The sequence below is a fragment of the Bos grunniens genome, chromosome 8, assembly GCF_055505025.1.
Source record: "Bos grunniens cultivar Pamir isolate PY7600 chromosome 8, Bosgru_T2T1.0, whole genome shotgun sequence".
Taxonomy (NCBI): Eukaryota; Metazoa; Chordata; class Mammalia; order Artiodactyla; family Bovidae; genus Bos; species Bos grunniens.
This window is the reverse complement of record NC_141172.1, coordinates 97,587,505-97,613,139: the sequence shown is the minus strand read 5'-3', so window position 1 is coordinate 97,613,139 and position 25,635 is coordinate 97,587,505. Positions and strand designations below refer to the sequence as shown.

At 41.3% G+C, this 25,635-nt stretch overlaps 1 long non-coding RNA gene and 1 other non-coding gene across 3 annotated transcripts in view; one reads left to right on the top strand and one right to left on the bottom strand.

Moving 5' to 3' along the window:
* The window catches only part of LOC147367752 (uncharacterized), a 604,096-nt gene that overhangs the window by 411,220 nt on the left and 167,241 nt on the right, over window positions 1-25,635 (top strand). The window lies entirely within an intron of this gene.
* On the bottom strand, window positions 7,063-7,170 carry LOC147367753 (U6 spliceosomal RNA). The gene has a single exon (XR_015132224.1). It is a non-coding gene; the product is annotated as a U6 spliceosomal RNA (small nuclear RNA).

Sequence of the window (25,635 nt, the reverse complement as noted above, 5' to 3'; positions counted from 1 at the left end):
AATATGCCAGCAAATTTGGAAAACTCAGCAGTGGCCACAGGACTGGAAAAGGTCAGTTTTCATTCCAATCCCAAAGAAAGGCAATGCCAAAGAATGCTCAAACTACCGCACAATTGCACTCATCTCACATGCTAGTAAAGTAATGCTCAAAATTCTCCAAGCCAGGCTTCAGCAGTACGTGAACTGTGAACTTCCAGATGTTCAAGCTGGTTTTAGAAAAGGCAGAGGAACCAGAGATCAAATTGCCAACATCCGCTGGATCATCGAAAAAGCAAGAGAGTTCCAGAAAAATATCGATTTCTGCTTGATTGACTATGCCAAAGCCTTTGACTGTGTGGATCACAATAAACTGTGGAAAATTCTGAAAGAGATGGGAATACCAGACCACCTGACCTGCCTCTTGAGAAACTTGTATGCAGGTCAGGAAGCAACAGTTAGAACTGGACATGGAACAACAGACTGGTTCCAAATAGGAAAAGGAGTATGTAAAGGCTGTATATTGTCACCCTGCTTATTTAACTTATATGCAGAGTACATCATGAGAAGCGCTGGGCTGGAAGAAGCACAAGCTGGAATCAAGATTGCCAGAAGAAAGATGAATAATCTTAGATATGCAGATGATACCACCCTTATGGCAGAAAGTGAAGAAGAACTAAAGGGCCTTTTGATGAAAGTGAAAGAGGAGAGTGAAAAAGTTGGCTTAAAGCTCAACATTCAGAAAACGAAGATCATGGTATCTGGTCCCATCACTTCCTGGCAAATAGATGGCGAAACAGTGGAAAAGTGGCTGACTTTGTTTTTCTGGGCTCCAAAATCACTGCAGATGGTGACTGCAGCCATGAAATTAAAAGACACTTACTCCTTGGAAGGAAAGTTATGACCAACCTAGACAGCATACTAAAAAGCAGAGACATTACTTTGCCAACAAAGGTCCATCTAGTCAAGTAGTTTTTCCAGTAGTCATGTATGAATGTGAGAATTGGACTGTAAAGAAAGCTGAGCACCGAAGAATTAATGCTTTTCAACTGTGGTGTTGGAGAAGACTCTTGAGAGTCCCTTGGACTGCAAGGAGATCCAACCAGTCCATTCTAAAGGAGATCGGTCCTGGGTGTTCATTGGAAGGACTGATGTTGAAGCTGAAGCTCCAATACTTTGGCCACCTGATGCGAAGAGCTGACTCATTGGAAAAGACCCTGATGCTGAGAAAGATTGAGGGTAGGAGGCGAAGGAGATGACAGAGGATGAGATGGTTGGATGGCATCACCAACTCGATGGACATGGGTTTGGGTGGCCTCCAGGAGTTGGTGATGGACAGGGAGGCCTGGCATGCTGCAGTTCATGGGGTCACAAAGACTCGGACACAACTGAGCGACTGAACTGAACTGAATTGAGATATATGTATATGTTTAGCTGAGTCGCTTTCCTGTACACCTGAATTCAATACAACATTGTTAATCAACTCTAGTTCAATATAGAATAAAAAATTTAAAAGTTAAAAAAGAAGTACAGTTATAACAATATTCTGTAATAAATGCTGTATGAATGTGGTCTCTTTCTCTGAGAACACCTTATTGTACTGTATTCATCTTTCTTCCTGTAACGAAGTGTCATGATAAAATGCCTGTGTGATGAGATGAAGTGAAATGAATGACATAGGCATTGGGACATAGTGTTAGGCTACTATTTGTCTTCTGACAAAATATGTCAGAAAGAGGATCATCTGCTTTGGGTGATTCTGGATTATGGAGCCATTTGATGTCAACGGTTGGATGTCATGAGTAGACATCAGTTATTGGGGATCCCAGGGAAGACAGAATGGGACAGTGTGAGATTTCATCATGCAACTCAAAATGGCATGCAATTTAAAACTTATTAATTGCTTATTTCCTGAATTTCCCATTTAATATTTTCAGACTGGGGTTTACCACTGATTAGTGAAACTGTGAAAGCAAAACCATAGATGAAGAAGCTACTATAATTTATTTATCCATTATATTACTGATGGACATCTGGGTAATTTTCTGCTTTTGGCTTTACTAATAATACTGCTTATGAACATTCTAGTACATGCCTTTTACTGATGAAATATATGCTGTTGTTTTAGGAATATACCTCAGAGTGAAATTACAGATCATAAATTATTCAGTTCAGTTCAGTTCAGTTCAGTCGCTCAGTCGTGTCCAACTCTTTGCGACCCCATGAATCATAGCATGCCAGGCCTCCCTGTCCATCACCAACTCCCAGAGTTCACTCAGACTCACATCCATCGAGTCAGTGATGCCATCCAGCCATCTCATCCTCTGTCGTCCCCTTCTCCTCCTGCCCCCAATGCCTCCCAGCATCAGAGTCTTTTCCAATGAGTCAGTTCTTCGCAGGAGGTGGCCAAAGTACTGGAGTTTCAGCTTTAGCATCATTCCTTCCAAAGAAATCCCAGGACTGATCTCCTTTAGGATGGACTGGTTGGATCTCCTTGCAGTCCAAGGGACTCTCAAGAGTCTTCTCTAACACCACAGTTCAAAAGCACAGTTCATAAATTATTAGGCAATCTTTTAATCCATAGAACCAGTTGTAATTTTATGTTTCTCTTTTCATTCTCTGTATCATCTGAGCTCCCCAAATCTGCTACTCCTGACTGGAGCAAGGCTAAAAAGGAATTAACTACTCATTCTCTTGCAGTTCTTCCATTTTGATTATGGACAGGAGAAACTAGTGTTTTGTCCCTCAGCCTTCTTGGCCTGCATTGATAGAGATCTCTGGAGTGTCTTTTCACGTAGTCTGGAGTTGGGGGAGAGAAATTATCTGACTTGTCTGATAATAATGAAATGATGATGAGGTCCTCTTTCAAAGGACCAAAAGCTGTTTGAAAGCATCCATTCATATGTTTCCCATTGTCATATCATTAACAGAAATAATATCTCTATGTTCTTCCCTCAAATGCTGGTGGAAGGCATAGGTAGTTCATGAAATGGTCAAAGAGAAAGGATGGCAGAAGCCACAGCAGGACAGGATGCCAGAAGATTAAAGTTATCCCTTCTCTACTCTTGCTGCTGTTCCAGACATCTGGCCACCCAGTCCAGGAAGCTGGGAGTCAGGCTTCTCATTGTTTTACTTTCACATTTAATCAGTCAGTAAGTTTCATTTATTCTGCTCTTATTGTCTCTTAAATCTGTTCTTTCCCTGTTCTCTCTGCCATGGTTCAGTCCTACATCATCTATCTTCTTCTCTGTATCACCAGTGTTTTAACTGCCCTTACTCCTTTATTCCTCACCCCTTCTCAGACACTTGCTCTCCATTTATCACTTCCCTTCATTTGCTAGAACTGGGGGATTCTAAAATAGAAATCTGATCAAAATACTTATTCCCCAACCAAAATCCTTCATTAAACCCCATGGCTTTCAGTATAAATTACAAAGTATATTTGGATATACCTGATAAGTTCGAGGGTCAAGTATGAATATAATGTGATTCTTGTCTATTTCTTCAGTCTTCTGTCTTACTGCTTATCTCTCTCCCACAGAACCCTTTGTTCCAGCTACACTACACTATATTATGCCACACCACACTACACTGTGCTACACTTCACTACACTACATATAACACCACACCACACCACACACACCACACCACACCACACCATACTACACTATTACTATACCACACACACCACACTATACTATACTATACCACACCACACCACACTATACTACACTATACTACACCACACCATTACTATACCACATACCATACCACACTATACTACACCACACCACACCACACCACACCATACTACACTATACTATACCACACCACACCACACTATACTACACCACACCACACCACACCACACCATACTACACTATACTATACCACACCACACCACACTATACTACATCACACCATGCCACACTACACTATATTACACCACACCACACTACATTGTGCTACACTTCACTACACTACATATAACACCACACCACACCACACACACCACACCACACCACATCACACCACACCACACCACACCATACTACACTATACTATACCACACACACCACACTATACTACACTGTACTACACCACATCAAATCACACTATACTACACCAGACCACACTGTACTATAGCACACCACACCACACCACACTATACTACACTATATTATACCACACCACACCACACTATAATACATCACACCATGCCACACTACACTGTACTACACCACACCACACCACACCATACTATACTATACTATACCACACACAGCCATACTATACTACACCACACCACACATACTATACTACACCACACCACACCATACTACACTATACTATACCACACCACACCACACTACGCCAGACCACACTATACTATATCACACCACACTATACCATACTATACCACACCAGACCATACTACACCACACCACACCATACCACACCACACCATACCACACCACACCACACCACACCATACCACACCACACTATACTACACCACACCACACCATGCTACACCATACTATACCACACCACACCACACTATACTACACTACACCACACCACACCATAGCACACTACACTATACCACACCACACCATACCACACTACACTGCACCAGATCATACTATACATATCACACCACACCACACTATACTATACCACACTACATCATACTGCATTATACTACACTATACCACAGCACACTATACTACAGTATACCACACCACTCTACACCATACTACACTATACTATACCACACACACCACACTATACTATACTATACCACACCACACTATACTATACTACACCACACCGTACTATATTATACTACACTATACCACACCACACTATACTACACCACACCACACCGTACTCCATTATACTACACTATACCACACCACACTATACTACACCACACCACACCATACTACATTATACTACACCACACCATACTACAGTACACTACACTATACCACAGCACACTATACTACACTACACCACACCACTCTACACCATACTACACTATACTATACCACACACACCACACTATACTATACTATACCACACCACACATACTATACTACACCACACCACACATACTATACTACACCACACCACACCATACTACACTATACTATACCACACCACACCACACTACACCAGACCACACTATACTATATCACACCACACTATACCATACTATACCACACCACACCATACTACACCACACCACACCATACCACACCACACCATACCACACCACACCACACCACATCATACCACACCACACTATACTACACCACACCACACCATGCTACACCATACTATACCACACCACACCACACTATACTACACTACACCACACCACACCATAGCACACTACACTATACCACACCACATCATACCACACTACACTGCACCAGATCATACTATACATATCACACCACACCACACTATACTACACCACACTACATCATACTGCATTATACTACACTATACCACAGCACACTATACTACAGTACACCACACCACTCTACACCATACTACTTTGTGCTATAGCACACCACACCATGCCACACTATACTATATTACACCACACTATAGCATACTATATCACACCACACCACGCTACGCTACACTACACCGCACCACACTGTACGACATTAGACTACCCACACCGCACCACTCCACACTACACTGTACTACACCACACCACAATATACTATGCTACACTACACTGCACTACACAATTTGCAGTTCTGGAGAATTTCATGCTGCCTTTCATTTTGCTCACACTGCCCCCTCTGCCCTCATTCCTTACCCTGCCTTCTCTGTTATCTCCTTTTCTCTTCAAGTATAATATAGGAGGTCAGGTGCCTTCCAGCCAACCTGTGACTCCCTCAAAGTTGGGGTGGGATCCTTCCTTTAGGGTCTAATAGATCTTACACTTTCCACAACAGCAGTGTATGACAGTGGTATATTTGTCTGTCTCTTTCCTAGTCATTCTCAACTTTGGCTCCTCTTTGGTCTTTACCCCAGTGATTATAATTTAATTAGTTAGCAGTGGGACCCATTAGGATTTTTGTAAAGCTTTAGGTAATTTTAACATGCATTCAGAGTTGAGAATCACTGTCTTAGACTCTAAGTTCCTCTGATCTTGGACCTCTTCTCAACTAACTGTATGTTTTCTCAGGGCCTGGATAAGAGTGGATTTTCCAGGCTCTGTTGCTATTTGTTGACTAAATGAGTATAGATCATGAAAGAGCAAGTTTTGAGGGGGCGTATTTAGAGGTTCAGGAAGGGGAGGAGTTATTCCAGGCTTTGGTTGAGAACAAGCATCTTTCCTTGAATACTCATCCCTGCAGAGCTTGGCCAAGCTTAAGATGCTGGAAGAGGGCCAACCCCTACCTGGGAGATGTATAATCTTGAATGTTTCATTTCCATTTGCACATTTCAGCCTCACTTGTCCGTCAATCACAAACGTTCTATGCATGAGTGAGTCTGGAAATAGTGGGAGTTTCCTAGCCCTGTAGCTTATGGTATAATACAATAATAGAATAGGCAGAGTTTATTTAAGTGGGAGGACAGGGGATCATGGCTGTTAAAATTATTTTTTATGACTCTTCTCTAATCTTTCAGAGTTACATTTAGTAGAAGTCATTCCTGTTATTCAAAGAGAAACTATTAAAACAGCTTGTGTCCCCCCAGCCTGTGTACACTACAAATAAAAAATACTTACACTGATAATATTAGCTGTACTCTCAGGTGAAGGCTTTGGTTCTGAACTCATGTTTGTCTTCATATGTCTTAAAACATCTACCCTATCAGCTCATTTTGGCACTTTGTACACAGCAAATGCTGAAGCTCGTTCTGAATTCAGAGAGGAAAAAGATCAAATATATTCCCACGTTCTGAATTCAGAGAGGAAAAAGATCACAGTGGACACCTGACTTTTATTTTTCCTTTCTTCTTCTCTCTGCCAAAGTGCTAAACATATCCTAGTTTGCTATTTAGAATTGTGTTTTTTCAAATTGGAGGATAATTGCTGTAAAGCGTTGCATTGGTTAAAAATATGGAACACTTCTGGAATTTGCTTGTCAACCTTGGGCAGGGGCTGTGCTAATCTTCTCTGTATCGTTCCAATTTTTAGTGTATGTGCTGCTGAAGCAAGCACTAGAATTGTGTTATTTTTAATGTTTTAATGACTAGAGTAAAAACCTTTACTGAGTCTCAACAAGGGCTTGAAGTGAAATAGACTATCTAATGGAGAGAACCTTGTTTATAGTTCCTGTCTTTCTGTTGGTTTCATAGCCTTCAGTGGATCCTGGATCCTAAGGCAAAGATTAAGGACACACATTGTCATTTCAAAAAAAAAAAAAAAAAGCAAAGGGAAGATAATAATTCACAATCTTGTGGACACTGCCTACAAAACTACTGTTTGCAAGAATCAGTAATGGTGGAATGTTGGTGATTTCATACAGTTTACCCTCATACATCACACAGCATACCCCCGTAGTTTGGAGTGTGATCTTTGGAGTTCTCCATTTACTAGCATTTACCATTTACCATTTACTCCATGCACCATACTGTAACTTTGGGCTAGTCAGTTTCCCCATTTGGATGATCTTCATTGGATTATTGTGGAGACTGAAGAAAGTTAGAGGACTATTGTGAAGATTTAACCTGTTTAGAAATGTGATCTGTTGAAAAATAACATGTTTATCTAGCAGATGGACACAGGGAAACTTTTGCAGGTGATGGATATGTTTACTACCTGTACGGTGCTGTTGATAACATGGGTGTACGCAAGTGTGCGTGCTAAGTCGCTTCGGTCGTGTCTGACTCTTTCCAACCGTATGGACTGGAATCTGCCAGGCTCCTCTGTCCATGGGATTCTCCAGCCAAGAATATTGGAGCGGATTGCCATGCCCTCCTTCAGGAAGCCTACCATGGATGGATACATAAGTCCAAATTCACCAAGTTGTATACATTAATGAGGTGCAGTTTTTTGTATATTAATTACAGCTCAATAAAGATGAAATTTTAAAAAAGAAATAACTTGTTTTGAAAAGTGCCTGGCACATAGGAAATGTTCAATAATGTTAACTATTGTAACATTATTCCAGATGCCCACAAACCATGCCCAGTAACAGACAGGTATTCAGTAAATATGCATCAAATGAATGAATCCTCATAAAGAGCTATGCACAGAGCCTGGCTCATTGTACTCCCTAAGTGTTAGCTACTATAATTATGTTTTCTTATAAAACCTTACAATAATCTTATGAGATAGTTACTGTTGTCTTTGTTTTATTAGAAAAGATAAACTAAGTTATAAAAACATGAAGTAAATTTCCATGGGACATACAGTAAGATCAGACAAGTTACTTTTTTGCTTACTTATAAGGAATGCTTTTTAAAATCCAAGCTCTGAACCCAGAGGAAAGCCTATATAGTAGCTTCCACTCATTGAGTGTGTATTGTATGTGGCTGCAAAGCTTTTAGGAACAAGAAATCTGAGACTTATACCAGTTCTTCTCAAACTTTACTGTGTATATGACCCACTATGGAATCTTGTTAAAATGCAGAATCTGGCTGAGTAGGTCTGGGATGGAGTCTGAGATTCTGCAGTTCTAAGTTCCCAAGTGATGCCAATGCTGCTGCTCCATGGACCACATTGTGAGGAGTAATTTGCTCTCAAATCAGCATCTCCATCTTAACAGGATCACCAGATGAGTCATGTTGAGAAGTGTTTTCCCTTAACACCAGATATGTGCTGTCTCTTCCAACATCAATTCTGCAGTTATCCAGACACCAACGGAATGTCCAAGAATTTAATTCAATTATGAAACTATCTACCTGGAGTTAATATCAGATCCCATTAGTTAAAGGGCTTAGTCCCTCAAAACTGCCCCTACTTCAGACACCAGGTGAAAATGAATTGTCCAGGCTACCCACATTTCTGATTGGCCAATTACAAATTTAGGGGTTTCCACAACCTTCTCTCAGACTTGATAAATTGCCAGAATGACTCAAAGAACTCAGGAAAGCTGTTTACTTAACTATTCTTGGCTTATCATTAATAATAAAATTTAGGAGCAGCTAAGTGGAAGAGCAGTGGCCACAGGAATGAAAAAGGTCAGTTTGCATTCCAATTCCAAAGAAAGGCAATGCCAAAGAATGCTCAAACTACCGCACAATTGCACTCATCTCACATGCTAGTAAAGTAATGCTCAAAATTCTCCAAGCCAGGCTTCAGCAATACATGAACCGTGAACTTCCTGATGTTCAAGCTGGTTTTAGAAAAGGCAGAGGAACCAGAGATCAAATTGCCAACATCTGCTGGATCATGGAAAAAGCAAGAGAGTTCCAGAAAAACATCTATTTTTGCTTTATTGACTATGCCAAAGCCTTTGACTGTGTGGATCACAATAAACTGTGGAAAATTCTGAAAAAGATGGGAATACCAGACCACCTGACCTGCCTCTTGAGAAATCTATATGCAAGTCAGGAAGCAACAGTTAGAACTGGACATGGAACAACAGACTGGTTCCAAATAGGAAAAGGAGTACACCAAGGCTGTATATTGTCACCCTGCTTATTTAACTTCTATGCAGAGTACATCATGAGAAATGCTGGACTGGAAGAAACACAAGCTGAAATCAAGATTGCCGGGAGAAATATTAGTAACCTCAGATATGCAGATGACACCACCCTTATGGCAGAAAGTGAAGAGGAACTAAAAAGCCTCTTGATGAAAGTGAAAGAGGAGAGTGAAAAAGTTGGCTTAAAGCTCAACATTCAGAAAACAAAGATCATGGCATCCAGTCCCATCACTTCATGGGAAATGGATGGGGAAACGTGGAAACAGTGTCAGACTTTATTTTTTTGGGCTTCAAAATCACTGCAGATGGTGACTGCAGCCATGAAATTAAAGGACGCTTACTCCTTGGAAGGAAAGTTATGACCAACCTAGATAGCATATTAAAAAGCAGAGACATTACTTTGCCAACAAAGGTCCGTCTGGTCAAGGCTATGGTTTTTCCTGTGGTCATGTATGGATGGGAGAGTTGGACTGTGAAGAAGGCTGAGCACCGAAGAATTGATGCCTTTGAACTGTGGTGTTGGAGAAGACTCTTGAGAGTCCCTTGGACTGCAAGGAGGTCCAACCAGTCCATTCTGAAGGAGATCAGCCCTGGGATTTCTTTGGAAGGAATGATGCTGAAGCTGAAGCTCCAGTATTTTGGCCACCTCATGTGAAGAGTTGACTCACTGGAAAAGACTCTGATGCTGGGAGGGATTGGGGGCAGGAGGAGAAGGGGACGACAGAGGATGAGATGGCTGGATGGCATCACTGACTCGATGGACGTGAGTCTGGGTGAACTCTGGGAGTTGGTGATGGACAGGGAGGCCTGGCATGCTGTGATTCACGGGGTCACAAAGAGTTGGACATGACTGAGCAACTGAACTGAATTGAACTGAAGTGGAAGAGGTGTATAGAGTAAGATACAGGGGACGAGGTACAGTGATACCATGCCCTCTCCAGGTATACCCACCTCCCAGCACCTCCATGTAATTTGCCAACTCAGGAATTCTCTGAACCCATTTTTAAAAGTTTTTATGTAAGTTTGTTATGTAGGCCCAACTGATTAAATCATTGACCACTGGTGAATGAACTTAATCTCTAGACCCTTTTCCCTTCTGGTGGCTAAGAAAGGGATACATATTCCAGCCCTCTAAGCATGGCTTGGTCTTTCCACCAACAAGCTGGTGTCCTCTAGATATCTAGGGTCCTCTGGAGAGTCACGTCATTAGCATAAACATAGGTGTAGTCTAAAGTGGCTTGTTATGAATAACAGAAGACACTCCTATCAGTCCTATCCTCAGGAAGTTCTTAGTGTTTTAGGAGCTCTGTGCCAGGAAATGGAGCTGGGATTACACACACACACACACACACACACACACACACACACACACACTTCTCCTTATGCCACACATGTAAAGGTAAATTTAAGGGTGGTTAATAGTAGTTATACTTTCTGCATGTTCCTTTGCTATTTAGAAAGTACTTTCCCATATTTTGTCTGCTTTGTTCCTTACCAAACCCTATTCATTATGTTTGCAGTAGAATTAGGCCCATGGGTGTGTCGGTCACATTCTGTAGTTCAGATAACTTGCTACATTGCCATAGTTGTGAATTTCTAAAAGTGCACCCGAACAACTGAGGATTATACACACCTCATTCGTTACAAGAAATGGCATTTCTTTAGAAAGGAAGGAGAGTGGAGATAAAGTAATGAAGTGTGAAGTTGCCTGGGATTTGCTTAGCCAAATGTTAAAATGCCGGTTAGCATCCTTCATTTGTTGGGTCTGGGAGTGGAAGGGGAGCTAGAGAGCCAAGAGGACTTTAAGAGCTCAGAGAAGTCATGTGTCAGACTGAGGAGAGGAGAACTGGCAAAGATTTCCACCAGGGGCTCATCCAAGCTGCTAATAAATGGTTTGAGTAAAAGCCAAAAAACCTTCTCACATTTATCTAAAAAATCTCAGTTCTGGGCATTTATTTCAAGGAAAAACTATACTACATGTTAACTTACTGTGTTAAGTGTTTAAATTACTAGAGAATTGACTAAGAAAGTTACAGTATTTGATTAACTATGCAGTCAGAAAAAAAAAAAAAAAAAGAAAAAGCCTAAATTTTGTACCAAAAAATGAAATAAAAAATAAAAATTACATATCAACACTGAGAATATTTGCAATCGAGCATGAAGTGAAACAGCAGATTATAAAGATTTATGTCTTCTATGATTGCAATCATGTAAACTAAAGCTAGGAGTGGGGTTAGAATGAAAATAAATCTTTGGATTGAGTGTTGGAATTAGAGATGATTTTTCTTTTTTGGTTTCTTCCACTGTGGTTACTGATTTTTCAATAAAAAAGCAAATAGTTTTGAGAATTTAAATTTGCTGTTTCATTTAGTGCGAGTGTTGTGTCCCAACAGTTCATGATGAAGGACAAAAGCCATACATGAACTTTATTAATCCAATAACATTTACATGAATGTAATTAATTTTCTTCCCCCTAATTTGTCATATGGAAATGGTTGGAAATTATTGTCAAATTCAAAACTATGTCTGAGTGGATCTGACTCAGAATGTAGAGCATGTGGCGCTCCAGGCCTCTCTTGGAGAGGGTCTCAGTGTGACAGCTCAAAGAGCCAGGCAGTCATAGTCCAGGGCTGCTGAGCTGTGGACAAAGAAGGAACCAATTTCAAGTGTGAACTGAAGTCAGTGGTCACCTGACAGATACCTCAACTATAGACATTGATTATGATGACACTTTTCCTCTTTGGGGCAACTCAATGTAGAAAATGGATGATAAAGTTGAGCACAAATGTATGTATTTAATGATAGAAAAAGAGTTGTGCCAGCAACATCAGTGATACTGCCTAGATACCTAATAATTAAATATGTTACATATTAAAATGTTTCTATAATTTTTCCTATATTACAATGAAAATCAAAATAAAAATGTTTTTATACTTTATAATTGTATATCCATACTCATATTGGTGCTAAAATATGGGTAATTATGAAGAAATGAAATACTTTGTTACTCATGTAATTTCTTTAATTTACTCAGTTGATGCTGTTGGAAAGTAGATGGACTCAGTACTTCTCAAACTACCCCATCTCACCCACCTGTCCAGGAGTAATAAGACACTTTTACTAAAGGCACTAACACAGTCTTAGTGGAAAATGCCGACTAATTAAAGGTTCCTGTAACATGCAGGAGCCTGGCCCATGCCATCGAAATCAAGCCGGGACTCAAAGTCTGGATTCTGCCTGCCAAAGGCAGTCTGGTATATCCCCAAACTTCCCTCCCAGCAGTGTTCACCCGCTGGTCCAAGCCCACCATGTGACTCCATTCCCAGAAGCCTCACCTTAGATTCCCTCCCTCATGCAACCTCTCATTACCATTACTGATTATGCACTGATCATGTGCTGCTCCTTAGAATCTATGAACCAGTTTTCAGAAAATGAGATGATATATTAAACCATATGCATTCCCTTCTATTAGTGATGAATTTAAACAGTAACTCTAGAACTATAGAAAATAAGTATGGTTAAAATATAGATTTCTGGAGATGTATTATTGATGGAAGGAAATCTTTTGAAAGAAGATACTAGTGTTTAACTAGAGACACTGACGACACAAAACTACAATTCCCTGTTAGTTGTGCCACAAGTTAAGGCATCTTGAAACTATTTTTAAAGGATACTTTAACCTCAAAATCAAAATTTAGCACTCAGAACCTCTAAATAAACAGCTGAGATGAAATTACAGCAACATGTTTACCAGCGAAGGATTTGGGGTCAGCTGTGAAGTAGAAGTGGATGCGTCATGACAAACAGCAGTGGGGTTCTTCTAGCACCATTTAGAGATGTTACCAGACAGGACAGACTGTCTTTATACACACTGCCCTCTTGGCCTTGCACTACTCTCTTCCCCGTTCTTTGATATCTAGCTGACACCCCTGTTTGACTTGGAATATTTAGCTTAACTCTAGTTAGAGAAAACTTGAGTTCCTAAGTTTTCATTCCCAAGGTCACACAGTTATAAAGGGGCTGGATCAGCTCTGATTTCAAAAGCCATGATTTTAAACTGTTTGTTTCGCTGCCTCCTATTGCAGTCTTTTCCATGCATTTCTATGTTAATGAAAATGAAAATATAAACATAAAAAAAATTGAACTGTGTCACTAAATGTGATATTAAAACTAAACTAATGGCTCTCAAACAGTTTCTAATAGTTTTCACCTGGAGGTTCCTTCCCTGGAAGACAGTCTCAGGGGTGGGGGTCTCAGCTCACAACCTCTTGGCTCTTCTGCCTGACCTCTTCCATAAAGGCAGTTCCAATTCTGTTTGCCAAGACTCCTCCCCATAGTAGCAGAAATTCTGGTATCACTTGATTAAGAAAGTTCATGAGTGACTAAAGTCACTCAGTCATGTCTGACTCTTTGTGACCCCATGGACTGTAGCCTGCCAGGCTCCTCAACCCATGGGATTTTCCAGGCAAGAATTCTGGAGTGGGTTGCTATTTCCTTCTCCAGGGGATCTTCCTAACCCAGGGATTGAACCCTGGTCTCCCACACTGTAGGCAGACTCTACTGTCTGAGCCACCAGGGGAGCGAGCCCCTAAGAAAGTTCATGATGATGCTTAAAACTGATGTCTTCAATATCCTCTAGACTTGGCTTTGGATCTCCATTCCCCAGGTGTCACATTGGGTGAGTTATGAAGCCTCTGTGAGACTCAGTTTCCTCATCTGTGAAGAGAGGCCAACACTAGAGAATTGGCTTGAACTTAAATGAGATAATAAACCATAGGAGATACACAGGGGTTATGCATGTGAGGAGAAGGGGACGACAGAGGATGAGATGATTGGATGGCATCACCAACTCAATGGACATGAGTCTGATGGGTGTTGGTGATCCCCGGGAGCTGGTGATGGACAGGGAAGCCTGGCGTGCTGCAGTCCATGGGTCGCCAGAGTCGGACACAACTGAGCGGCTGAACTGAACTTGACTTAGGTCTCAAAGCTAGTAGGTGAGGGACCCAGAATTTGAACCCAGTCTCACTCTAGAGTACCCCTTGCAACATGATAAAGGCTATAATGGGAGAATCCAGGAAGGGCCCAGGCCAAGAAGGAAGGGGTCAAGAAAGCTTTTCAAGGGTAATAACACCCAAGCTAGAATCTGTAAGAGTTAACCAAAGAAAGAGGTGGTGTGGTGGTGGGAAGGCAGGATACTGGGTGGTGAGGGTGGGGTAGGAGAGAATGTTCTGGGCGGAAGGAGCAGTATGCACAAAGACCAGGAGGCGAGACAGCATGTCACATTTGGCTTGATTAGGCAAGCTCATCATCGTGACTAAACAATGTGATAGAAAGGTTGCTATGCTAGGACCTTCTGCACCGGGGTTACTGCACTTACAACTCTTTTTTTTGTGCATAAAACATCTGGGTTCTGTGGCCTGTGGCCAGGGTGGCTGCTGTAGTTGCCTTTTGCGTTCTGTGAGATCCCAATGCAATTACAGGCTTCCTGAGGGCAGGACCCAACCTTTGGACTTAGTTTCTTTTCCAGAATGGAACACATACCTATATCTCCAAACATACTGGGTATAAATTTATCTGTGAGTGACTTAGTAAAGCTCCCCTGCTGTTAACAGAAAACATTCTGTAAGTACCAAGAATACTGAGTAGTAGCCAGGATTTGTTTTTATCTTTGGGGAACGTCAATGCCACGTGTTGTGTGGACAGTCAGCGCTGGCACAGACTCATGAAGCAGACAACTGACAGGCACTGCCCAGAATCAGATGACAAATTCAGAGAAGAGGCTTTGCTTTCAACTGGGATGAGCAGGCATTGCAGTTGCTATTCTGGGCAAGTGTAAATAATGACTGTAGATGAAGCTCTGTCATGAAGCTGATTGTTCAGGCCTCCAAGGAAGTGGTTATTGTCTTGTCTCTTTAGAACCAGGACCCTCAGCATGGCCTGATGTGACCATTTTCCTGTTCATATCCAGAAATGTAACCTTTAGCTTTTTGTTTTTTCAAGAAAAACCATGTGGGCTAATTATTTTACTGCAATCAGTAGGTATCAATTTTCTCATTGTAATTTTTAGGATAATAGAAAGTTATTATTTTGTTTTCACAACAAAATGGGTAAATGGCAGCACTCCCAGAAGGGGTAGTGCCAGCCCCAAATCCAGACACAAACACCAAGCTGGGAGGGCTTCTGAGGTGACCCTGCTCATTGCGTTCATTTACTGAGATTTTGGTTTTGTAGTAAATATGCATGAGGGATGTCATGACTCTATATTTTTAGAGATGTTCTTAAAATGCCCTCTTTTGCTCTTGAATGAAGAGTGGTTATAATTTTGTGGTGCTGGTGGTAATCATTTGCATTGGTTAACTTTTTTTAAAAACTTTTTATTTGGAACAATTTCAAACTTATAAAAACAAAGCAAAGAACACTCCTATAGTCTATTTCCACGTTTATCTATTGTTGACGTTTTGCCTTAATTGTGTCATCTATTTGTCTATATAAATTTTTTTTCTGATCAGATTGAGAGTAAGCTGCATGTCATTTTTATTTACCCTCAAATACTTCACTGTCCATTTCCTAGGTATAAGGATATTCTCTTCTGCGAGCATGGTATAGTTATCAACCTTAATAAGTTTAACTGTGACACATACTTTTAGCTAGTTTATGGTCTATATTTCAATTTTCAATTAACCCAATAATGTCCTTTTTAGCACTTCCTCCTCTAGGATAGTTCTCTCTAGTCATATATTTGGTTATCTCCCTTCCTCTGAAATAGTCGCTCAGCCTTTTGTTGTCTTTTATGACACTGCTATTTTTGGAGAATATAATTTCTTCCTTCCTTTTAAATTAAAATGTTCCTCACTTGGTGTGCGTTCCATCTTCCCTCTTCCACCCCTCAGCTTGTTGTTTAGTTGTGAAGTCATGTCAGACTGTTCTGTGATCCCATGGACTGTAGCCTGCCAGGCTTCTCTGTCCATGGAATTTTCCAGGCAAAAATACTGGAGTGGGCTGCCATTTCCTTCTCCAGGGGATCTTCCCAATCAGTCTTCCAGGGATTGAATCTGGGTCTCCTGCATTGGCAGGTGGAATCTTTACCACTGAGCCACTAGGGAAGCCCTTTCTACTCATGTTATTCGTTCTCCACTGGATGTGTGACTTTTAACAAAGACTTGATCACATATATACTAATCAAGGGGCATTCCCAGGTGGCACAGTGGTAAAGAATGCATCTGCCAATGCAGGAGACACAGGAGACATGAGTTTGATCCCTGAGTCGGGAAGATCCCCCAGAGAAGGAAATGGTAACCCATTCCAATATTCTTGCCTGGAAAATTCCATGGACAGAGGAGCCTGGTGGGCTACAATCCATGGAGCCGCAAAGAGTCAGACACAAATGAGTGACTGAGCACATATAGTAATCTAATGGATCACCTCGATCCAAATAGGATATTTTTGTGAGGCTGTGTTCCACCAGCCTCAGATATGGGCTCAGCCCTGCCAGTGACCTCCTGTGCCATCCTGGGCTAAGTCACCCTTGTAGTCTCAATTTCCTCACTTGCTAAAAGAAGGGACCGAGTTAGATGGCCCTTTAATAACTCTATGGATGAAGCAATTCGTGATTTTTTTTTTTATGAATCTATGATAACACATGCTTCCGTTCAAAGCCAGTTAATATTCTTATTAAAAGGGAAAATAATAGTAGTAACTTTCTTAGTAACTTTCTTAATAGTAGTAACTTTTTACTGCTTTCTAGATCTTTGGAAAGAAAGCTTGGTCTGGATTTGATAGCAAAGCTGAAATTTTAGACGAGAAAAGTCCATTGTATCCTGATTAGTGACATGAAAGATTATGTCTTAAAATACAGTTTATCCAATGCAGATAAACTGACACATTAACACCAAGGTTTCAAGATGCTCACATATGTCAAACCATATACCTAGGATCTAAAGCCTTCCTTCTGGCTGATAACAAGATTCCTGCAATAACATGCATTTAGGGTATTTTCCAAATGCCCAAAGGCACGCATGACTTTAAAGAACACAGGTGCATTTCATTGCAGTAACCCACTTTTGTGCTTAATTAAATTCCTTTTGGCACAAATGGTGTTTTGAATTTGATACACTATTATCGCATCACATTACCAATACGCCTCGCTGGCTCCTGCCCTGGACACCCCTGATAGAAAGCACTCTGCTGCAGAAAGGAGGAGCCTGTGGAGCTGCCAAAAGGCAGGCTGAGCACTCCCCAGGGCAGCCCCCAAAGACGTAGAAAGAAGAACATGAGAGCTCACAGGAAGAGCAGATCCCTGGTGCCCAGGAAGGCTGCTCAAGTACCCCGTGCCCAATTGAGGAGCTGCTTTTTCAGTCCCAGCAAGTGGAGAGAGACCCTTTCCCATATGTGTTTAGTTGGCTCTCAGGCATTGATGCTGGAAGCAGCGTAGAGTGGGGTGGCAGTTTCCAGAGCATTTATGTTTATTTTCCATGGGAGGCAGCCTGGAGGAAGGGAGGCAGCAGGAAACAACTCAGGAGATACATAACCTGTGCACAAAATTTGGCTTTAACAAGTCCTAATAATATGACCGTAAGCAAGATGTTTAGCCTCTTTGAGCCTCCTTAGTCTGCAAAATGGGTTTTACAGTGTTTGCTGTCATTGTGAGGATTCAAAAAGATATAGGTATGTAAGCTGCCTTCCCAGTTTTGCAAGGGAGGTAAATATTAATGGGCTAGCCGAAAATCACAAGTTCAAACCCATCCTGGGACTTTAATAGTTGATTGACCTTAAAACTCTACTAGCCTCCACTTTCTTCTACATAAAACAGAATTGGCAACATTTGTCTGCCTGCCTTATATCCCTTGCAAAGCTGTCTCCTGGAAGTTGATTATCTAACTGAGCCGATTTCAATAAGGCTTGAGGCAGTTTTTTTGTTTTTTGTTTTTAACAAACTTAAAAAAATTTTTACAATAGTTTTAAATTTACAGAGATGTTGCAAAAATTACAGAGAGTTCCTATAAACTCTTCATCTGGTTTCTCTGATTGTAAACATCTTACATCACTGGTACACTTGTCACAACTAAGAAACCAACATCAGTACATTACTGTTAGCCATTAATTACTATGTCACTATTAACCAAGCTCTGCACTTTATTTGGATTTCACTAGGTTTTGCCTAAGATCCTTGTTCTGTCCCAGGATCCCATGTTAGATTTAGGGATCATGTCTCCTTAGCCTCCTCTGCTATGTAACAGTTTCTCTGACTTCCCTTGTTTTTGTTGACAGGTTGAGGAAGATCATGGCATCTGGTCCCATCACTTCATGGGAAATAGATGGGGAAACAGTGGAAACAGTGTCAGATTTTATTTTTCTGGGCTCCAAAATCAATGCAGATAGTGACTGCAGCCATGAAATTAAAAGACACTTACTCCTTGGAAGGAAAGTTATGACCAACCTAGATAGCATATTCAAAAGCAGAGACATTACTTTGCCAACAAAGATCCGTCTAGTCAAGGCTATGGTTTTTCCAGTGGTCATGTATGGAAGTGAGAGTTGGACTGTGAAGAAAGCTGAGTGCCAAAGAATTGATGCTTTTGAACTGTGGTGTTGGAGAAGACTCTTGGAAGTCCCTTGGACTGTGAGGAGATCCAACCAGTCCATTCTGAAGGAGACCAGCCCTGGGATTTCTTTGGAAGGAATGATGCTAAAGCTGAAACTCCAATACTTTGGCCACCTCCTGCGAAGAGTTGACTCATTGGAAAAGACCCTGATGCTGGGAGGGATCGGGGCAGGAGGAGAAGGGGACGACAGAGGATGAGATGGCTGGATGGCATCACCGACTCGATGGACATGAGTTTGGGTGAACTCTGGGAGATGGTGATGGACAGGGAGGCCTGGTGTGCTGTGATTCATGGGGTCACAAAGAGTCAGACACGACTGAGCGTCTGAACTGAACTGAACTGAGGAGTACTGGTTAGGTAGAATGCTCCTCACTTTAGCGTGACTTTGATGTTTTGCTCATGCTTAGACTGAGATTATGGGTTTGGGGGAGGAAATGTTTTCTTCTCTGAAAACATTTTTTTATTGATCATCTTTATCACCCTCAATTGGAATCAATCTTGTGTGATTTTTATCTTACCCAATGCAGAACCCAACTCTAAGATAAAACCCTTTGTGACCAATCCTGAGCTGCTCAAAAGATTCTTTTACATGCTATTTAACTGTATCTCTGGGTTGACTCTCCATTTGTTTTGCATGCATTTAGTTACCAGATTGCTCCAGGTGAAATACTCTGATAATTACCTTATTGGTATTCCAAAAAGTGACTCAAATAAAATGTATGAATTATTTATAGGATTTAAAAGTTCCATTTTCCTATCAGGGTCAGACATTTTCTTCTCTGTGCAGCCTTCCTCAATCTTCTTGTTTCTTTGTTCTTGATACTTCAGACCTTTTCAGTAACATCTTTACTATAGAGTCTATAGGATGCATTCCTAGGTTAAAAAGTATAATCCTGTGATAACCACCTGCATAAGTCAGCATTGCCCATTTGACATGTCTTGTCATTCATATGCACCTAAAACCCACCCTCAGATGTTTTCTCAGCTTTTGATCAGTGTGTACATTTAATTTTGTTTCAACTGAGAATATATGTGCTTCAGAAAAGTCGTATGGAGAAAACTCAGTCAGCATCAAGGTGGGGTTTTGTGTTGGAAGGAAGACATGCAGTGCTTTGCCTAATGACTGTATAACAGAGGACAATTAGTAAAAATTCTCAAGGAGTGCTGAAGAGTGACCAAGTGGAAAACACAAGAACCATAGATGTAATTCATTCCAGCTGGGTGCCATCAAAGAACAGACTTTGAGTAATCTATCTTTGCATTCCTCATAGCACTTAACCTGGTGCTTTGAACAGAGTAAATGTTCATCTGATGAGCATTTTTGTAGACTCATTATTTTGCCAGGTACTGTGCCAACTACTGGGTTGATAAGAACAAGACATAGTCTTCTGATTTGAAGAGCTCACAGTCCAGTAGGGTAGATGTGATAAGGGATCAGATAACTAGAATTGTGGTGCTGGAGAAGACTCTTGAGAGTCCTTGGACAGCAAGGAAATCAAACCAGCCAATCCTAAAAGAAATAAACCCTGAATATTCATTGGAAGGACTGATGCTGAAACTGAAGCTCCAATGCTTTGGCCACCAGATGTAAAGAGCTGACTCACTGGAAAAGACCCTGTTGGTGGGAAAGACCAAAGGCAGGAGGAGAAGGGGTGACAGAAGATGAGATGGTTGGATGGCATCATAGACTCAACGGACATGAGTTTCAGCAAACTCTGAGAGACAGTGAAGAACAGGGAAGCCTGGCATGCTGCAGGCCATGGGGTGACAAAGAGTCAGATATGACTTCGTGACTGAACAACAACTAGATTTCAGTGTGATCAGTGCTCTAATGAAAGAAAGGCATGATTTGCTCTGCCTGGAAAGGTCTTGATGATTTTCAGGAGATGAGGCCTGTATACTGGGTCTTGAAGTATAACTAAGAGATTGTGAGGCAGAGAAAAGGTACAAGAGTATTATTTGTGAAGTAACAGGCTGTCTTGCTGAGAAACAAATCATCAAATATTGCTGGAGAAGAGATGATCTGGTGTGAGGTAAGAAACATCAGGCGGGTTGGTTTGAAACCAGATTTTTAAGCACCTGTCTGTCTACCATGTTGATGTTGGTATTTCATTCTAAGTTTAAAGTAACATTAAACAGTTGTAAGCAAGGGAGTGTTGTAAGCAAGACATGATGAGATTTATGTTCTAGATGGTTTTATCTAGACTGGTTTATTTCCTTGCTGTCCAAGGACTCTCAATACATTATATTCCAGATAATCTCATAGTATATTCTATAAGATGTATATCATAGATGATGCTATGGAGGTGAGAGGGAAGCAGGGAAAGTGGTTTAAAGATGCTTGCAACAGTTCACCCAATACATGAAGTGAGTGTGCATTTACCATAAACCAGTGTCTGTCGCATCTTACTTACTGTCTCCTTTGTTCAGTAAAACACTTAGCTAATGTCATGCATCATAAATACAATCAAACTATACAGTTCTGAATGAAAAATAACCCCACTTTCTTAGATCAATACAGAAGCAATTACGTGTGGGCAATCAGTTCAGTTCAGTTGCTCAGTTGTGTCCGACTCTTTGCGACCCCATGGACTGCAGCACGCCAGTCTTCCCTGTCCATCACCAACTCCTGGAGCCAATTGAAACTCATGTCCATTGCGTTGGTGATGCCATTCAACCATCTCAACCTCTGTCGTCCCCTTCTCCTCCCACCTTCAATCTTTCCCAGCATCAGGGTCTTTTCCAATGAGTTGGTTCTTTGCATCAGGTGGCCAAAATATTGGAGTTTCAGCTTCAGCATCAGTCCTTCCAATGAGTATTCAGGACTGATCTCCTTTAGGATTGACAGGTTGGAGCTCCTTGCAGTCCAAGGGACTCTCAAGAGTCTTCTGTAACAACACAGTTTAAAAGCATCAATTCTTTGGTGCTCAGCTGTCTTTATAGTCCAACTCTCACATTCATACATAACTACTGGAAAAACCATAGCTTTGACTAGAAGGACCTTTGTTGGCAAAGTAATGTCTCTGCTTTTTAATATGCTGTCTAGATTGATCATAGCTTTTCTTCCAAGGAGCAAGCATCTTTTAATTTCATGGCTACAGTGACTTTGGAGCACCCTCAAATAAAGTCTGTCATTATTTCCATTGTTTCCCCATCTATTTGCCATGAAGTGATGGGACTGGATGCCATGATCTTAGTTTTTTGAATGTTGAATTTAAAGCTAACATTTTCACTCTCTCTTTCACTTTCATTAAGAGGCTCTTTATTTCTTCCTTGCTTTCTGCCATAAGATTGGTATCATCTGCATATCTGAGGTTATTCGTATTTCTCCCATCAATCTTGATTCCACCTTGTGCTTCATCCAGCCTGGCATTTCGCAAGATGTACTCTACATACAAGTTAAATAAGCAGGGTGACAATATAGAGCCTTGCTGTACTCCTTTCTCTATTTGGAACCAGTCTCTTGTTCCATGTCAGTTCTAACAGTTGTTTCTTAACCTGCATACAGATTTCTCAGGAGGCAGGTCAGGTGGTCTAGTATTCCCATCTCTCTAAGAATTTTCCACAGTTTGTTGTGATCCACACAGTCAAAGGCTTTGGCATAGTCAATAAAGCAAAAGTATATGGTTTTCTGGAACTCTTTTGCTTTTTTGATGATCCAACAGAAATTTGGCCAATTGGAAATTTGGCCTCTGGTTTCTCTGCCTTTTCTAAATCCAGCTTGAACATCTGGAAGTTCACAGTTCAAGTTTTGTTGAAGACTGGCTTGGAGAATTTTGAGCATAACTTTACTAGCATGTGAGATGAGTGCAACTGTATGGTAGTTTGAGCATTCTTTGGCATTGCCTTTCTTTGGGATTGAAGTGAAAACTGACCTTTTCCAGTCCCATGGCCACTGCTGAGTTTTCCAGATTTGTTCGCATACTGAGTGCAGCACTTTCACAGGATTATCTTTTAGGATTTGAAATAGCTCAACTGGAATTCCATCACGTCCACTAGCTTTGTTCGTAATAACGCTTCTTAAGGCCCACTTGACTTCACATTCCAGGATGTCTAGCTCCAGGTGAGTGATCACACCATCGTGATTATCTGGGTCATGAAGACTTTTTGGTATAGTTTTTCTGTATATTCTTGCCACTTCGTCTTAGTATCTTCTGTTTCTCTTAGTTCCATGCCATTTCTGTCCTTTATTGTGCCCATCTTTGCACAACACATGAAATGTTCCCTTGGTATCTCTAATTTTCTTGAAGAGATCTCTAGTGTTTCCCATTCTATTGTTTTCTTCTATTTCTTTGCACTGATCACTGAGGAAGGCTTTCTTATCTCTCCTTGCTATTCTTTGAAACTCTGTGTTCAGATGGGTATAGCTTTGCCTTTCTCCTTTGTCTTTAGCTTCTTTTCTTTTCTCAGATATTTGTAAGGCCTCATCAGACAACCATTTTACCTTTTGGCATTTCTTTTTCTTGGGGATGGTCTTGATCACTGCCTCCTGTACAATGTCTCGAACCTCCATAGTTCTTCAGGCACTCTATCAGATCTAATCCCTTGAATATTTGTGACTTCCACTGTATAATCGTAAGGGATTTGATTTTGGTCATACCTGAGTGGTCTAGTGGTTTCCCCTAATTTCTTCAATGTAAGTCTGAATTTGGCAATAAGGAGTCATGATCTGAGCCACAGTCTGCTCCAGGTCTTGTTTTTGCTGACTGTATAGAGCTTCTCCAACTTTGTCTGCAAAGAATATGATCAATCTGATTTCAGTATTGACCATCTGGTGATGTCCACGTGTAGCGTCTTCTCTACACGTGTTGTTGGACAAGGGTGTTTGCTACAAGCAGTGTGTTCTCTCAGAGAAACTGGGTTAGCCTTTGTCCTGCTTTGTTTTGTACTCCCAGGCCAAATTTGCCAGTTATTCCAGGTATCTCTTGACTTCCTACTTTTACATTCCAGTCCCCTATAAAGAAGAGGACATCTTTTTTTGGTGTTAGTTCTAGAAGGTCTTATAATTCTTCATAGAACTCTTCAACTTTGGCTTCTTCAGCGTTGCTGGTCAGGGCATAGATTTGGATTACTGTGATATTGAATGGTTTGCCTTGGAAATGAATAGAGATCATTCTGCCATTTTTGAGACCTGAGTGTGGCATAAGCCCTCTTGGAGGAGGTTGCCATTAACCCCACTATAGAACCACCAGAACTTACACAGGACTGGGGAAACAGACTCTTGGAGGTACAAACAAAACCTTGTGTGCACCAGGCCCCAGGAGAAAGGAGCAGTGACCCCACAAGAAACTGACCCAGACACGCCCATGAGTGTTCAGGAGTCTCCAGCAGAGGCGTGGTTCCATGGTGACCTGCTTCAGGATCGGAGGCACTGAGTGCAGCAGTGTGTTCATGGGACCTTTTGAAGGAGGTTGCAATTATCTTCATTACCTCCACCATAATTTGGCCTCAGGTCAAGCTACTGGGAGAGAACACAGCCCTGCCCATCAACAGAAAATTGGATTAAAGATTACTGAGCATGGCCCCGCCCATCATAACAAGATCCCTCAGTCAGTCTCTCCCATCAGGAAGCTTCCACAAGCCTCTTATCCTTCTCCATCAGAGGGCAGACAGAATGAAAACCACAATCACAGAAAACTAACCAAACTGATCACAGGGACCACAGCCTTGTCTAGCTCAATGAAGTTATGAGCCATGCCATGTAGGGCCACCCAAGATGGATGGGTCATGGTGGAGAGTTCTGACAAAACGTGGTCCTCTGGAGAATGGAATAGCAAACCACTTTAGTATTTTTGCCTTGAGAACTCTATGAACAGTGTGAAAAGGCAAAGGTATGACACTGAAGGAGGAACTCCCCAGGTCATTAGGTGCCCAATATGCTACTGGAGAAGAGTGGAGAAATAACTCCAGAAGGAATGAAGAGATGGAACCAAAGCAAAAATAACACCCAGTTGTGGATGTGATGGGTGACGGAAGTAAAGTCTGATGCTGTAAAGAGCAATACTGCATAGGAACCTGGAATGTCAGGTCCATGAATCAAGGCAAATTGTAAGTGGTCAAACAGGAGATGGCAAGAATGAACATTGACATTTTAGGAATCAGTGAACTAAAATGGACTGGAATGGATGAATTTAACTCAGATGACCATTATATCTACTATTGTAGGGGAGATGAAGAAATGGAGTAGCCATCATAGTCAACAAGAGTCCAAAGTGTGGGCAATAGGGAAGTATTTACTTTGATGCAAAGCAGGGGAGTTCCCTGGAAATGAGGTGGATAGTGTCTGATGCCCGCCTCAGGAATCCAGACTCTAGTCCTCTGAAACAGCAAGAACTCGTGCCCTTTAGAAACACAGGTTTATATTTGCATTTCCCCTTCCTTTGCTTCAGATCCCCATTCCTCTTGTTGATTCTGCTGTCTGTAACATGC